Genomic DNA, 17,821 nt, shown 5'->3' with positions numbered 1-17,821 from the left:
ACAACATGAATTATATATTAACACACACACACATATATGTAAGTGCAAATAATAGGTAGGAACAAGTCTGGAGCATATAAACGATCCCTTAAGACCTTTCGACCGTTGATGCTCGAATTGGAGTTGATCCGGCCATTGAGTCAACGTAATCGACACTAAAAGAATGCAAATCGAGTAATATGGCCCACCTGGACCTTGGAATGCCCTACCTGTGGCAAAAGGCCATGGCGAGGGCCACTAAATAGGATGGACGAAGTGGATTCGTCAGAAAACACCTAGGTGGGCCCTGCACTTGCAGTGCGTGTGCACAATGCAGGAACACCCACAATGTACCAGACTCCCAGAATGGTCAGACGAGCGTTAATTCGTGCTCATCCGCAAATAGGAAGATCTCCCTCTTTTCCCTCCAGGCTTCAATTCAAATGGACAGGTGTCCGTGAAGTTGATTAGCGGCCCACCTCCACTACCTATTTTCATGATCTAAATCGTCCATCGCGATGGGTGGATTATCCCGCCTAAAACCCAATGTCTTTGCACGTTGGAAACCCACAAATGTGTACATAAACACCAGCACAAACGAGTCCTACAAACACAAAATTTCTAAAAATGAAAACTGTTTTTCATGCGCTAGCTTGGTGATTTGCGTGAGCCAGCAAGGGCTCATCCCGACCATTCATTTCAAACCAATCCCAACAATCCAATGGCTGTCCACGTGGGCGAGGGTTTTTGCCCATAGGAAGCCAAAATCGTGGTAGGTTTCGGCCTTACAAACTGTATCTTAAAACTGCTTCAACCCAGTAGAATTTGGGTCATTCATCCTTCATCCAACAGACTAGAAGAATCAGAGTTTCCACGAGAAGGAAACATAAATGCCTCTTTCTCGGCCACTGCAAAGAAACCAAGAAAACAATCGCATCTTTCAAACTCTATACCCACTGAGAAAACCTTCATGGAGCTTCGATTTAAGGCATCCATAAGATCCACAACAGTGATTCAGACCCTCCAGCACATTCGTTTCAAAGGAGCATACCCTGTAGTGAAATCGGCTAAGAAAGGTCAGTCTTCTTCCTCGTCATTCGCTCGCCACTTAACTGTCTCAACTCGAACTGAGTTTGGTCTGAGTTGGATTGCTTGCCTTGATGATCAATGTGGAGAAGAAAAACAGAAAATTGAAGAGAAGGTGAGGATGGCAGAGAAGAAGGAGAAATGATAGAGAGGTGCCACTTTCCTTCTTTCTTCTTCTCGCTGACTCGCTGCCGCACTTGGATCAACCCAATCGAGTTGTCAGGCAAAGCTGCTAGCTATTATAGCAGAAGAAGAGGAGGAGGAGAGAGAGGAGAAGAGAGTAGAGGAAGAAATGGGGAGAACGAAAGAGAGAGAGTCGGGTCTAGCGTTGCACCACTTGTGCCACACCACTCATTGAGTCATGGCTCGAGTTGCGAGCCTGGCCTTAGTCCAGGATTCCGTCCGTTTACCTAATAGAGAGTAAGAGGAGAAAGAAGTAGGAGGAAGAATTAGGGAAGAAAGAAAACAAGAAGGAAAGAAGAAGAGAATATTGGAGATGGGTTGAGGATCGGGTGCTTGCACCACTCGAGTCCACCTGACTTGTCGTCGAGTCCTGTGTACAAGATGGGGCCTAGTTTGGTCCAGCAACCCTGCTAGTATTTGGGTTTAAGTGAAGAAGAAAATGAGAGGAAGAAGAGAAGGAAGATTGTGGCAGCTGACTCGACTCGGTTTGGGACCAACTCAGACTGCTGACCCATTGGTTAGGTCGAGCCCAGCTGTTGCTGGACCTTTCTAGGTGAAAGGAAATGAGGAGAGAGAGAGAGAAAATGAAAGGAGAGGAAGAGGAAAGAAGTGAGGGAAAGTGAGAAGGGAGAGAGCTTAGGTTGTGGGTTGTTGCCGAGTCAACTCGGCTAAAATCCACTGAGTCGGCCTGAGTTGGGTTGGGTCGTGTTTAGCCGAGCCACTAGGAAGAGAAGGAGAGAAGCAGAAAAGGGTGAGAGGAATGAAAGATAAAGAAAAGAGAAGGGAGTGGTTGTGTTGATCCAAGTCAACTCAGTTAAAACAAAACCTGGATTGTTCAACTCACTACCGAGTGGCTAAAAAGTGGTACCGAGTTAAGCCGAGTTGACAAAGGTGAGTCCATGGTTTCTTTCCAGATTGAACTACTTCTATTATCATTGTGGTTATTATCATCATTTTATGATTAATAAATTTTGATATAAACCATTGGTAAATTATCCATGCTAACATTGGTTAATACACATGAGAATTATCATTGTTAAAATATTAGTATCTTATTTTATCGTTCTTAAAATATTAATATTAATGTTGGAACATACCATGCATTTTCATCATAATGACTATTAGTATCACGTAGGCTAATATAAATCATAACACTAATGTTAACAATATTCTATAATCACTAAAATTTGTATTATAATTATTTTCACACCAACTAAAGTCCAAACCCTAAATCTAGCCTCGATCTAGGCAATCTAAAACATAAGCTATGATCCTAACCATTAGTAGGTTATCCATGCTAATAGTTGTTGTTACAAATAAAGATCACCATTACTAAATACGACTACTTTATCTATCAGTCTTACATACAATCACTGATAGTAGATCATACTATTTACTACATTGCAAGGATTATTAACGTCGCATAGCTAACCTTAATCATATCATTAAGGATAGGGGTGATGTTGAGATTATACTTCAATTAACGTTCAAATCCTAGAACCTAAGCGTTTAACTAAACTTTAGGATAAGACCCTAATTCTACACTAAAAACCTAAAGACAAGTAATTAAAATCCTAGGCTATGATCTTAAACCCTAAGTAGTTTGTAGGGCTCAGATCTAATCGTATAAGTTCCTGATTTATGGTAGGACTTGATTTTAAGGGCACGTGCTTCCTAGCAGCCTTAGTTGGCATTGGCAATCTGACTAGTCAGGTGATGATTCATCCCCTTGAGCTTTCCATTTTCCCATTAGCTTAAATTATAGTTTTTATTTCAATTTATAATTGATATCTCCATTTCATAGTCATATGTATTAATTGTTGAAATTAAATTACTATACTACGTGCTAAATATTATCCCGCATACTTATTCATGCTGGTGGATTATTTGTGGATTGCTTATGGAACTTAAACTGGTACATCAGTGGAAAACCCCCACCTATAAATGTACACCCATACTTGGGATGTAACTCGATTGATGGTGGTTGCAATGGACTTTCGATCTAGTGGTTATTGAGTGGTGGTTTAAATTGATCATTGATGTGGGCCTACCATCCAGGGTTGTTGTGACCAATGGTTTTTAAGGATGTTTTCTTTTCGCATGATTTTGATACTTGCCCTATGTAGCCTATTTTAATACTGCCCTATGTGGTTGTGTCTTGATATTCGCCCTACGTGGTTTTGTTTTAGTATTTGCCCTAGATGGGTTCCATGATCTATACTGTGTAACTATGAGATGGTAAGCCCCATATATTTAATATGATTGGCCACTAGTTGATGGATTTTCATTAAACATCTTAAGATGGTAGTCTCATGAGCCGGGGATGGTGGTATGGGACCTATGCCTGAGCTGTCGGCCTACGCTAGTGACAAGCCCCCGTAGTGACCTTTGAACTTATTTAAATCGGTGGGTTGTAATTGGATTAATAACGGGTTGTCTAATCATGCATCATAGCACAGACCAATATCTATTGCTATCCTACGCAATGTACATATTTGTCCGACTGAATGGTTTTTCCAGGTCAATGATTACATGGGTGATGAGCCCACTGTCTACACGAATGAGCATCCCCAGGGCGATGATTGCATACTTCACGCATCCATGCATCTAATAAGACCTGCATCATGTATTGTTTTGTATGCTTTGATTTATAACTATGCTTACTTAATGCGACGATGTGAAATCTTGAGGGAAATTCACACTGAGTTGCCCACTCATTCGTCAAATATACAACCATATAGGTAGAACAGGTGGCCTAGATGATGTATATCTTTAGACATGATGAGGATCTGTGCACAGGTGCCATGGATGCATGGCCGTATTGCTAAGAGGAGCTGTGTGGTCATGTGGCTTACATTTATATGCTTTCTGTTATTTCTTATGTATGCAAATCTTGTAATTGTTAATGTAGAGACATTGGTTTGTTTAAGTCATTATGGGCAACCTCTTGTATATTTTAAATGCAAATGAAATTTTCCATTATGTATGATTTATCCATTCTATAATCATCTGCTTACTCTAATAGTTGAAAAAAGAATACTTGAATTTGACCATTTTTTAAGGTTAACGCTCGGGCTTTTGGGAAACGAGTCATACTCGGGTCCTGAAAAGTTGGGGTGTTACACTCACCCCAATTAATTTCTTAGGGCTAAATTCATATACCCAGACGAAAATATGGTCCTTGATCTATTGAATCACCACTATAATTACGTCATCATAGATACACCCAAGGAACATTCGAGCAAGGGGGAAGGAGTGCTCTATCTCGATTGGACATCCATGTAGATCCCACCAGAATTGTAACAACCCAGGAGCTTCCTAATTTTGAGAATGAATAAGAATTCGTTGCATCTGACATCGACTTTGAGCCCAACCCTCGCTTCATCATGATGATTGGGCATGATAAGACAGATCCACCCATCACCTTTTTAGGCCCTGCCTCCTGAGTGGAGGGACACGTGACACAAATTGGTTCACTATCCCATTGACGATAGAATCAATCAGCCTGCCATCTAGTAGGGCTGGTCGAAATAAATGTTGAAATAAATAAGACTCAACACTCCTGGCCGAATTAAAACAAGTCTTGGTTCGAAATGCAATCTTGCTCAAATTCCAACAACTTTCAAAAACCACAAAAAAAAAAAAAAGAAAAACTAACTAAAAACTAAAAACACCCATAAAAATTTATGGTTCTCTTCCTGCAAAATCCAAAAGAATAAATAAATAAATAAATAAATAAATAAAATAAAATAAAATTAGAAAGCCATTTAAAAACTCTATGTAATAAGGTGCTTGGCTTGTCAAACAGGTTATAAGAATTTGAAGTTGATATTTAAGATTTTGATCTAAAATTGGACTTCGACCTCATGGGGAAAAGATGACCTGACTCCCATACTCATGAATCTCTTCAACAAGTTTGATTCAAAAGCCAATGTCACACTCGTGATTTTAAGTTGGTTAATTTTGGAACCCTCAAGAATCCTCAAGAAATGTGCAATAGAAAAGACTTGTCTTTGATGACAGGCGGAGAATGATTGAATTCTTGAAGCCACAGTTATCTAACTTTGCCTTATGCTACGAAAATATGCGTGGACTTGATGAAGATCTCATAGTAAGCCTAAAGTCAAGCTAGTCAAATAGAAGCTATAAAGAATGCAATCGAAATAGATCTAGAAGATACGATAATAAGTCATCAAGCAATACAATGTGAGATTGTTGGTACTGTCTAACTATCTGGAATGGCTTGTCAATATCATCCCGGTCCCCAAGAAAGACGTAAAGGTCCAAATGTGTATCAACTTTCATGACCTCAACAAAGCCAACCCAAAAGATGACTTTCCACTACAACATAGAGATACTCTAGTTGATAACATGGTAGGGCATAAAATTTTCTCCTTCATAGATGGTTTCTCAAGCTATAACCAAATAAAAATGGTCATAAAAGACTATGAGAAGACATCCTTCATTACATAATGGGAAATTTTCTGCTACTGAGTCATGCCATTCTGGTTGAAGAATGCCAAGGAAACATACCAATAAGCCACAACAACACTATTCAATGACATGATGAATAAGAAACTTGAAGTCTATGTGGATGACATGATCATTAAGTCTAGAAGCATCAAGAGGCATTTCAAGGATCTCTAAAAGGTCTTCAACTAGTTGGAAAAATTCAAGCTCTGCTTGAACTAACAAAAGTGTGCCTTTGGTGTGACTAGGGGGAAGTTGCTTGATTTCATTGTTAGCGAGGACATCATTTAGCTTGACGAATTGAAAATAAAAGCATCATTGAGATGCCGCCTTCAAAAATTGAGTAAAAAATTCAGGGCTTCCTAGGTAGACTATAGTACATTAGTCGTTTCATCGCCCAACTCATACCCATATGTGAGCCCATATTCAAGCTGCTCCGTAAAGACAGGTTGAAGGAATGGAATGAGGATTGTCCAAAGGTTTTCAACCAAATTAAGAAATACTTGCTGGATCCTCCAGTGCTAGTCATGCCAATACATAAATGACCATTGCTACTCTACATTTCATTAGCCACAAATAACATTGGGTGCATCCTTTGCCAACATGATGCCACATGAAGAAAACAGAAGGTGATAAAGCCTAAATATTGCATATTTATCCTCTCAATTACAGTTGTTTTGAATGCATTCAAGTACTAAATTAATTTCTTAACATATGTTTTTTACCTGCGAGGTAATTCGGAAGCCAAAGATAGAAGCATGCTTAAGAAGAATGAATTAGAGCTCAAAGAATGATCAAGTGGAGGATTGGATGTTTGAAGGATAGTATTAAATAATTCAAGTACCAAAGATCCAAGAAAGCCACGCACCAAAGATAAGGAAAAGTCTAAAAAATCACATAGTCAACTAAAAAAAATAATAGACAGTTCGGTCTCACCTAAGGTAGGTTCAGTGTGACCAACAATGCTAAAAATGGTCCAATAGGAAACAATGATTTCTAGAGTTAATTTGGCTCGATCGTTAGGTGCAACTGAAGTGATGTTTGCTGCCACCGAAGGTACATTTAGTGTGACCTAAAGGAGACAAAGAGTTTAGGCATATTTCAGAGAAATTTGGCTACAACTGAAAATTAATTTAGCTCGACATTAGTGTGACCGAAGGCTCACTTTGGTGCGATCGAAGTGTAACAAAAGTACAAAAAATTGAAGTCAGTCCAAAGTGGTGTGGAATTTCCCTATTTAAAAAGGTGTTATAAACCATTTTAAGTACAAATTAGGGCAGAGGAGAGAGAGCAAGAGGTGATAGAGCTTCTACGAAACCGTCATTCTTCTTCAATCATTCGGTTCTAATTTGTTTTTTATGCTTTCTTTTGTTTTTGTTTAAGATTTTAGTCATGCTTGTCTAATCTCTTAGCTAAGACTAAGGGATGAACCTTTTGATGGATATTTGATCTTTTATTTATTTTCAATGAAAGTTATTAGTATAATATGTTCAATTGTGATAGGATGTGATTGAAATCCTATATTGGAGAAGTAATCAATTTATAAAATTGATTAATCTAAGTTGGTTGTTTATGATTAATTATATTGCTCTTGAAAGGCCCTTGTTTGTCAATATAAGTGAATGTTGAGTCAGTCTGTCAAGTGAGCCCCAAGCTGAAAATTATAAGACCAAAACTCCAACCAAGATTGAAGAAGTTCGAAAGCTCCACATAGGTAAATAAAGCCTCGCTTCCCTAACCAAACCCTTGAGGTATATGTCCCCATTCAAAAAAACTTAAACTTACCCACAACTGCTTTTAAAAATCCCTTAGTAAGCTTACTTTAGAACAATTTGAGTATTGGAGGAAATAGGAACTATACAGGTAAAATCAATGTCATGATGATTGCATCGATATGCAATCGAGGACAATCTCGATGGCATCGAACATGGTTCAATTGCATCGAAAACAAGCTCATATAGTCCAATAACTAACTAAACAAATGCTGGGTATTGTCGATTACATCGAAACTTATGTTTTGATGGCATCGAACCCACTTCGATTGAATCGACCTTGGGCTTATTCCCTCCATTTCTAAAAAAATACTCTTAAGTGTTCCTTGATATAATCGAACCTCCTTCGATAGCATCGAGAGTAAGTTATCGATGGCATCGAAGCACGTTCGGTTGCATCGATATAAGGATTAATTTGTCCAGCAAACTTTCTAGGAAAAATATTATATTTTTTTATTGCATCGAAGACAGTTTGATGACATCAAAATTCAAATTTCGATGGAATCAAAGGTTTGATCGATTGCATCGAAAAGGGAACAAAACTGTCTAGTAACCAAAGTGTATTGATCAAAAGAATCTCGATGGCATCGAAACATCCCTCGATGACATCGAAATGCACGTCGATGACATCGAAGGGTGCTCAATGAGATCGGATAGAATCTGTCCTGCACCTAAAGGAATATCTTGGTGCAGGTAGTCAATGCAATTGAAGAAGGTTCAATGACATGGACAGTAGGAGATTTTTGCCCGTTTTTTAACCATTGGGATTCATCTTTATATAAACTCTTGGGTTGCTTCTTGGGAAATTGAGCAAGATTTGAAGAGTGCTAGAGAGATTTATTGTAATAGTTAATACCCTCATCCTCTAGCTCTCTTTCCCATAAGAGTTCATCATTCAATCACTGCACAAGAATTTACTCTTATCTTCATTGCTTGGAGTGAATCATGAACTCTGACATTCATTAAGTTTCCATCAAGACTCTTTAATGGTAAATCATTGTGCTGGAATACTTGAATGCTTGGCTCATGGAAATCTTCTCTAGGTATTTATTTCATATCAAGCAATAGAGAAGATCAGACTAAATCCTAAACCAACAATCTCAGAGCATTGAATAAAGTATCATAAAGCGGTTGCAGATCAAGGGAGTTGAAGACTCTTCACCAACAAAGAATACCATCTTCATAATGTGCCAAAATGGGGCTCACTCACTTATTTTTAAGTAGACAGAGTCCGTTGAGTCTGAAGCCCTTTACTTGTGTAGGTTTAGGATTCAAAGTTTGAGCTAACAAACTCACTAAGACCTTTCGTAGGTCTTGGATGGGAGAATATGTTGTGTGTCCTTGTGTAAGACTTGTTGCCTTGTGTAGGCTCTTAGTTGTGTCCTTGTGTAGGACCTATTGCCTTGTGTAGGCATTGCCTTATGTAGGCATACGTTGCCTTGTGTATGCTCTTAGAAGTGTCCTTGTGTAGGACTAGTTGCATTGTATAGGCATCTAAGGTTGCTTTGTGTAGGATCTAAGGTTGCCTTGTGTAGGCTCCTTAGTTAACCTTGTGTAGGTTTAGAAGGTTCATGGTTAACCTAATTTAAAGCCACTGGATAGTGAAATCTGGTACACTCTAGGAGAGAGTGCAGTTGTCGGGAGTGGAGTAGGCACGTAGCCAAACCACTATATATGATTGTGTTTGGGATTGCTATTTGTGCATTGATCTACTTATGCATATGTTTCTTAAATGATTATTTATGATGCATGATTAAATGAATGTCTAACCATTTATAGAAATCACATCCCACACACTCACATACACTATTACTATAGGTTAGTTGCTTCACATACAAATCATGTGTAGCCTATGTGGATGGACCCTTTATTGGCTTGGAAGCCTTAGAGTTACTTTGCTTTACTTAGTTTGATTGATAAATTAATTTATGGCATTGTATGTTGTAACGAGTAAATATTTTTTAAAGTCCTATTCACCCCCCTTTAGGGCAGTTGGACATATTTTCATACTTCAATAGTAGTTGTCCTACCGCAATTTCAATTGGTTTCAGAGCGGGTTCCTTTTGAAGGGTTTAACAACCTAGAGGGAGATCCTAATTGAAGTTGGAATTATTACCTTCATCACTATAGTCATTCCTAATATAAAAGACAATGATGAGATAAACGAGCGACGAATCGAAAAGCATCCTCGTCAGATGATGAAGAAAAAGAGGAAAGGGAAAGCATACATGATGCATATGATAAACTCTACACTCATAGCATTAATGTCCTCAAAACGCTTGGCATTGCAGAGAATAAAAACAAACAACTAAAAAAAGATCTGGATGAATCATTATTTATAAATAGTCATTTGATTAATGATCTTCAACAATACCATGTTGACAATGATAAACTTGAGGGGACAGGAACATCTCATGTCTTTGAGATAAAAGGGTTGAACAAACAGATTAAACTTCTAGAATCTGAAAATGAAAAGAAGAAATCTGAAAATGTACATCTAAAGTTTGAAAGCCATAAACTGAAACTAGATGTAGAAAAAAGAAAACAATCAGCTGAACTTAGTCATAGGTTTTCACAAAGCAATGAAAAACTTGAGAGACTTTTTGTAAGACCCATATCTTATCTTGTACTATTCTGTAGGCTTCCACGGTCATCCCGATCGAATTTTGGCGACCCGCGATCGGTTGTCGGCATTTGTGTGCGACCCTGAGATGTGTCCCGTATATCTGAGTCGGCTCGACCCAAGACTTGTACCATTGCGACCGCGCCGTCACCACAGTTCCGATGCCCCATCTTGTACACTGATGCAGTACCCTGGCCATGAGACGTGGGCCCGTGTTCAGTTCGAGAAAAACGTTGTGCGTTGCAAATCCCGAGAGAATTCATCACATCATTCACCTCACTTGTTAAAAGTACACCCATCACTTAAACCATTACTCTCCCCATTCCCAAGTACAAAAGCAATCCTAAAAGTCAACTTTCCCATCACCTCACCATCCTCTCTCCCATCACTTTTCTTACACCTCTCTCTCTCTCTCTCATCTCTCACTCTCTCTCCAAGCAACCCACGTCCATGGCTTCCAAGAGGAGTAGCTAGTGTGTATGTTGACTGTATTAGCACATAAACATGGGATAGATTAAGCCAAAACACAGATATGATTCAAGGATAAGTGAATAAAGCAAGCGGAAGACTTATAGTAAAATATGTGTACAAGTGTAAGTCCCCTGAATTACATATACAACCGAGATCGTGTAAAAGTGTTATTTATCAAAATTATAAGTACAAGTTACATCATTTCGAGTTCCCAAAATAGTAATCCCATAGATCCGCGCAACAGACCCAGGCTCGCTAGAACCCGTCCAGCGCATATAGGAGAAGCGGCCTCGTCGTCATCCGGCTCGCTCTGCCTCGGCGTCGCATCCACATCTGCAACATCGGGGCCTAAGACAGTCTGGTGGGTGTGCAACACCGCCCGAAGCGTGGGAGTGAGTGATCAACTCGGTGGAACAATAAGGCACTAAGGTTAACATGTTATCGATTCAATCAAACAGGTAATGATAAAGCGGGACAATTAAAGAAATCCTAAGTACTCTTATTAATGCAAGTATGAATGCGGTATGATGCGTGCCCTCACGCGTACACCCTCGGCGTCTTCCTCTTACGTTACGCATGACATCGCCTCAAAGTGCGCCACATCTACAAAGCACATGCAAATGCGGTGCATGGATATGATTACCAAGTTGTTATTAGTCCAATTCATACAGGTAGGATTGGGAAGCTAAGATACCTTCCACATAACAACAACCAAACACAGATCCATACTAGTGTCGTCAATCCTAGATATCTCATACGATCATATATTTGAGGTCGTAGCAAAGGGCTCGTCACCAATCAATGCACGCATTTCATGCCCTTACTAACACAGATCGGCTCGTCACCTCCTTGCGGTATCAATGTATTCTCGAGGTCACTACAAAGGGCTCGTCACCAATCAATGTAGGCCGACAACACGAATATAGTGTCCCATACCACCATAATCGGCTCACGAGTTAAGTTGCTCACTTTGGTCACTACGGGAGGCTCGTCACCCAGCGTAGGCCGGCGGCTCGACCACGGTGTCCCATACCACCATGTCCGGCTCATGAGTCTTAACGGATCGGTACCATGGTTATTAGGATTCCCTTTGGTAAGTTCGGTACCCTAGATTCAAGCGGTAGCGTCCATACATGGTTAACATACACTGGACCATCGGGTTAGTTGTCGAACTCGACTAGCACGAGCGGTCGTTGAATTGAGCGACATAGAGTGCGCAAACACTCCGCGTGGCCAAACCACTGCCGCCAACTCTAATACGACTCGGGTTCGTCTAATGCGTCTCACGTGGCGAAAGCAATCTCAACCAAGAACAACTGGTCAATTACCGATTTCCTGGACTAAGGCATAGTCCCAAACATCCTACACTACGACAGATATTCATATGGAATGTAAAACAATAATGGAACAACCACTCAAATCATGGTGCATACACATCTGAAGAATATCAACTTAACATAAATGTAAGCATAGGAATGCTTGAATTTAAATAACTTGGAATGTAATGCAGAAAGAAATCATGCGCATCCATAGGAGTATTGAGAATCACTTCTCAACGCCCACATTTAGTGTAATCAGTTACACTTTGGATCATCCATGCATTTCTACAAACACTTAGCATAATGGGAATTAATTCACACCGTCAATCTATCTCCTTAGACAATTCATTTTAAAGCGGATTGGATGGCGTGTATCTGATAGGTGGGCCATAATGTGGCACCCACTTGATGGAAGTGGATTGGATGGTATACGGTACTTTATAAATAGACTTAGAATACACAAATCTCAAGTCGCATATATATGTGTTCTCACCATGATATATGTCCATCGTGACCCATGATTCATCCATATAGAATCAATTCATACGGGATTGAAAGCTGGACATACCTTGACATTTTAAAGTCCCACCTTAAGCGAAAAATTTTATGGACGTGTGGTCCGCCTTAATATATGATTTCATCCACGCCGAACGGGGAACCACCATGATGTATGTTTTAGCCACAGTCGTAAGCTATGTGGGCCCCACGATGTATGCATTTTATCCACACCAACCATACGGTGGGGCCCATTTCGTGCGAGGGCCGATTGAATGAAGGTATACGACCCATTAGTGCGGCGGAAGTATCAGATGACTTGCCATCTACATGGGCCATTGGTGTGGCCTCGATTTGATATACCACTGGCCTTTGGTGCGGCCCAATTTGAATATGAGAGGCCTTTGGCGTGGCCCAATTTGATATACACGAAGCCCATTGGTGCAACCCATCGTGATGTATTTTGGCCCATGGGCAGGCCCGCCTGTTTGTATTGTTAAGCCCATGTAATGAGGCCCACTCGATATATGAGGCCTAATATTGAGGCCTGTGCGATGAGGCTCATATGATATATTTGAGGCCCAGGTGTAAGGCCTACCTGTTGTGTATATGAGGTCCATTGGTACGGCCCATTAATGCTGCCCACTTGATGTATTTGAGACCCACATGATGTGGCCCATTATAATGTATTTGAGGCCTATTGTGATGTATTTCCAGCCCATTTGGTAAGGCCCAATGAGATGTATTTCTGACACATGTAAGCGGCCAATGGTAATGTATATTAGGCCTGTGAGAGGAGCCCACCTGTTATGTATTTAAAGCCCGTGCAATAAGGCCCATTATGATGCATTTTCGGCCCATGAGATGCGGCCCATTCTGATGTATATAGGCCCAGGTATGTGGCCTGTCGTAATGTATTTTGTGGCCCATTTGAGAGGTCCACTTTGGTATACTTGTGGCCCTCGGTCGTCCTTGATCTTCCCAAAATCCCCGATAGCTTGGATTTAGCGATGGATCCTAGATTTGAGTAACGTAGCGCTCACTTACAAGTTTTGAGTCATGCAGGTCCAATTTAAAGTGATTGATGCGAATTTCACAAGCAATCAAGTAAAGCGCTAATTACCCCAAAATAACTACTTAAGGAAAGATTAGCACAAGAAAATCCAAGGTCGTTTTCTTACACCTCTCTCTCTCTCTCTCATCTCTCACTCTCTCTCATTTTTCAAACTCCATCTCTCTCTTCAAGCAAGCCACGTCCATGGCTTCCAAGAGGAGAAGCTAGTGTGAAACACCTTCCTTACTCCCATCTCCACCGTCTATGATCCAATCTCGACCGTTGAAGTTCGTCCATTGAAGCTCTAGGATACTTTGGCGAAAGGAGGAGAAGATCATAGGTGGGTGCTTCTTTCTCCCTCTCTCTCTCTTTCATTATTTTGGTGTGATGATGTGGCCGTGTGACCCACTTCGATGTACCACACCTTGATGTATGTCTTATCCAACCGTCCAAACCATGTGGGCCCTACCTTAATGGGGATGGGAAAAAACACAAATATTAAATTGATCCCATCAAGTGGGCCACGTCCATGTGGGACCCACCAGTCGTGGTCCCCACACGTGGGACCCACCTTGATAAGACGTCCACGTCCAGCGTCCTTGGACGCTGGACTTGTGAATTAACGGACAATGAGGAAGCAGAATAATAATAATTATTATTATAATATTATGTTGGATTTTAAACTTTTTGAGTGGGCCACTCCTTCAGGCTCTACTTTAATGTATGGATCGAATCCAAGCCGGCCATCCTATTCCTTGGATCATTTTAGAAGTTGAGCTGAAAATTGGAGCCAATCTGACATTCTAGTGGGCCATAGCATAGAAGATAGTATTGTCTACCATTGAAATCTACCCTGATGTTTTTGTACCCCAAAACATATCGAATATTGGACTTGATGGGTCTGTGTTGGTCCATAGAGACTAGTGGTGGGGGTTAGATTTTATTGATGTGGACCCCACCTACGAAAAACCATCAGAAAACTATTTTTAAATATATGTGCAGCAGCGTTGTTGCTACCAGAGGGCGCGCAGGTAGCGCCTGCTGCGTTGACAGACAGATGGGCTGGGACTTGGGTCCCAGCTATGGGCCCCACCGTGCTGTGTGAACATCAGCACCGTGCATTTGATGGGCCCCTTAGGGCAGTGGGCCCTTCCTAAAATTCAGCCTTAAGTGGAGCTCAAGTGGCCCATGTCACAGGAAAACAGTGTTGATTGAACGTCTGTCATTGAAACCCCTTTGGGGTTATCACAGAAGTTTTGGATCATCATGAAATTTATTTTTCCTCCTTAGCTAGGTCTGTATGACTGTATGATCAATTGGATGGCAAATAAATGCTATGGTGGACCCCACAGTGATGTACGTGGTATGATCCACGCTGTCCACCTATTGGAATGCTGGGCAGCAACCAAGAAGGACATCGCTGGTGTGCATGACATCACCAAGTTGAGGGTCCCACCATGGTGCGCGTTTCATCTGGTGTGAGGCCACCATGATATATGGGTTTTAACCCATGCCGTCCATCTGTTTTGCAATCCCCACCATCTAGATGGCTAGACGGTGGGTCACGCATGATATATCTGCTGCATCAGCAGCCATGAGACCCACCTTTATCACAGGTGATCTGCACCGTCGAGCAGTCACTCCCTCTTTGTATATAAGGTATATACATATATAATATGTATTATATTATATTTGACTAAATAATATATATAATATTATATACTATGAAGTACTATTTTGGTGGGCCAGCCCCCCTCCCACGTGGGACCCACCTGTTCTGGAGAAGCTGATTGGCTGGGTACTGCATACCAGCTACACTGTTGTTATGGGTGGAATTAATTCACACCGTCTATCTATCTCCTTTGGGCCCACCTAATGAACGGATTGGATGGCGTGTATATGATAGGTGGGCCACGTATGTGGGACCCACTTGATGGAAGTGGATTGGATGGTCTACCACGACACCACGTCAGCCAGCTATGTAGCCAGCCGTGATATATGTGTTCTCACCATGATATATGTCCATCGTGGCCCACCATGATTTATGAATTTTATCAGCTCCATTCATCTGTTCACGATGGTGGACCTACCTTGATGATGTGTTGTATTTGCACTGTCTATCCATTTTGATGGACGTGTGGTCCGCCTTAATATATGATTTCATCCACGCCGTCTAGGGACGGGGGACCACCATGATGTATGTTTTAGCCACAGTCCATGGGACATGTGACCCACCTGATGTATGCATTTTATATCCACACCGACCATCTGGTGGGGCCCATTTGCTGCGAGAGCCCACCTGTGGTGTATATACGACCTATTAGTGTGGCCTATTGATACAGCCCACTTGACCGTACATGAGGGCCATTGGTGTGGCCCGATTTGATATACCTAAGGGCCATTGGTGCGGCCCAATTTGATATACATGAGGCCCATTTGTGTGGCCCAATTTGATACACATGAAGCCCATTGGTGCGACCCATCATGATGTATTTTGGCCCATGGGCGGGGCCCGCCCGTTTGTATTGTTAAGCCCATGTAATGAGGCCCACTCGGTATATGGGGCCTAGTATTGAGGCCCGTGTGATGAGGCTCATATAATATATTTGAGGCCCAGGTGTAAGGCCTACCTGTTGTGTATATGAGGTCCATTGGTACGGCCCATTAATGCTGCCCACTTGATGTATTTGAGACCCACATGATGTGGCCCATTATAATGTATTTGAGGCCTATTGTGATGTATTTCTAGCCCATTTGGTAAGGCCCAATGAGATGTATTTCTGACACATGTAAGCGGCCCATGGTAATGTATATTAGGCCCATGAGAGGGGCCCACCTGTTATGTATTTAAAGCCCGTGCAATAAGGCCCATTATGATGCATTTTCAGCCCATGAGATGCGGCCCATTCTGATGTATATAGGCCTAGGTACGTGGCCTGTCGTAATGTATTTTGTGGCCCATTCGAGAGGTCCACTTTGGTATACTTGTGGCCCATCAGTGCGGCCCATTGATGCAACCCACTTGATATGTATTAGGCCTTTGTGTGAGGCCATGTGCCCACTATATGTTTGACCCTATTAGGACCACTCCTTGGGATCAATGTGGTTAAATGTCCACATTGATGGGCAATGATGGTTTAATGTCCACATTGTGACCTTTCATTAGGTCTTGTTCATCTAATCATTAAGGCCGATTATTGATTAAGTCCGATTGTTGTGGCCGATTGTCGATCCCGATCATCGAGGCTGATTATCGATCGATTCTGATCATTGTAGCTGATTGCCAATTCCAATTATTAAGGCTGATTATCGATCAATTCTGATTTTCGTGACTGATTTTTGATTCCGATTGACGTGACCGATTTGTTGATTCTGATTATCGACTGATTTCGATTGTTGTGACCGATTGCCGATTCTGATTTCGATTGTCAAGGCCGATTCCGATTGCCAATTCTGATTTCGATTGTTGAGGCCGATTCCGAGTGTTGATTTCGATTTCGATTGTCGATTCCGATTCTGATTGTCGATACTGATTTTGATTAACGAGGCCCAATGTGATGTATATGCGGCCCGTATTTGAGGCCCGTTGTGATGTGTATTCAGCCCGTATTTAAGGCCCAATGTAATGTACATGAGGCCTATGTGATGAGGCCCATTGTGATGCATTTGAGGGCCAGGCGATGTAGCCCATTGTGATGTATGTTAGGCCTATGTGAAAGGCCCATCGTGATGTGTTAAGCTCTTGAGTGAGGCCCATGGTGTTGTATATATTTGGCCCTTGTGTGAGGACATAGATCCACTATATATTAGGCTCTATGTGGGCCACTCCTCGGGGACAATGTTGGTTAAATGTCCACATTGTTGAGGCCGATGGTCGATAATGATTATCGGTGCTGGATATTAATACCGATTATGAGTATGTGACAGCATAGCATCATGATACATGCCCATACACATCATCTGCATGTTTGCTATGAGATGTGGTTAACCATTGCATATGTCATTGGGCATGTTATTATGAGACTCCCAGATAGGCAGAGGTTATCTCACATGAGTGCACGATATGCGTAGGAGTGATGCATGACTAGATTGTTTGACTCATGCATCTTGCATTATAATTACTGTACGCCTTAGCGACATCAGGACTGTAGCCTCCACAAGCATATCGTGGATGACCAGACGAGACACCAGAAATTTGTTCTAGCATCGAGCTGCCATAGATGACCCTGGGTGAAAATTCCTAAACCCTCTTGGTACTAGAGGACGCCCCAACGTCGAGACCGAGTGAATACATGAGCATCCAAGTACCGAATACTAGGAGGCGGCATCTCCCGCTATGTCATGGTCGGTTGGGAGGGGGTGTGGCGTT

Source organism: Magnolia sinica, chromosome 18 (assembly GCF_029962835.1).
Source record: "Magnolia sinica isolate HGM2019 chromosome 18, MsV1, whole genome shotgun sequence".
In the NCBI taxonomy this organism is placed as follows: Eukaryota; Viridiplantae; Streptophyta; class Magnoliopsida; order Magnoliales; family Magnoliaceae; genus Magnolia; species Magnolia sinica.
This window is presented reverse-complemented; position numbering follows the sequence as displayed.